The sequence below is a fragment of the Etheostoma spectabile genome, unplaced genomic scaffold (assembly GCF_008692095.1).
Source record: "Etheostoma spectabile isolate EspeVRDwgs_2016 unplaced genomic scaffold, UIUC_Espe_1.0 scaffold362, whole genome shotgun sequence".
Classification (NCBI taxonomy): Eukaryota; Metazoa; Chordata; class Actinopteri; order Perciformes; family Percidae; genus Etheostoma; species Etheostoma spectabile.
In genome coordinates, this window is record NW_022605592.1 from 22,651 (window position 1) to 23,056 (window position 406).

Consider the following 406-nt stretch of genomic DNA (forward strand, 5'->3'; position numbering starts at 1 on the left):
TCGGGTCGCGGGGGCAGCAGCTCCAAACTTCCCCTATAATGTCATGGTGTTCTGGTTATGTGGCTTGTACCATTATCGATTTGCACTTTGCACACTTGTGGATGGTTGTTGTTTTTTTCTTTTGTATTTAGTCTATTTTTAATATTCCTATTTATTTAATGTTATTGTATTTATTGTTAATGTAAGTGTAACTAAAGTTCTCAGCGCTGGAGTCCAAAAAGATTCCCCAAGTGGAAAATAAAGGTGAACGTCCTGAACAAACATAAGTAGTGAAAACAATTGAAAGGAAGTTTTCATGACCTTTAAAATGGTTATGTAAATTAATGTCATGTAAAATATTTTGTTCATTTAAACAAGATTTATGCCTCATTAAGTCTTTTACCAGAAGATGAGTCTTAAAAGGGAC

At 33.7% G+C, this 406-nt stretch overlaps 1 protein-coding gene across 1 annotated transcript in view; it reads right to left on the reverse strand.

Annotated features, from left to right (window-relative positions):
- LOC116686406 (uncharacterized protein PB18E9.04c) overlaps positions 1-406 on the reverse strand; it is a gene marked incomplete at its 3' end in the record, with an annotated part of 51,747 nt that overhangs the window by 18,990 nt on the left and 32,351 nt on the right. The gene's annotated exons all lie outside the window — the stretch shown is intronic.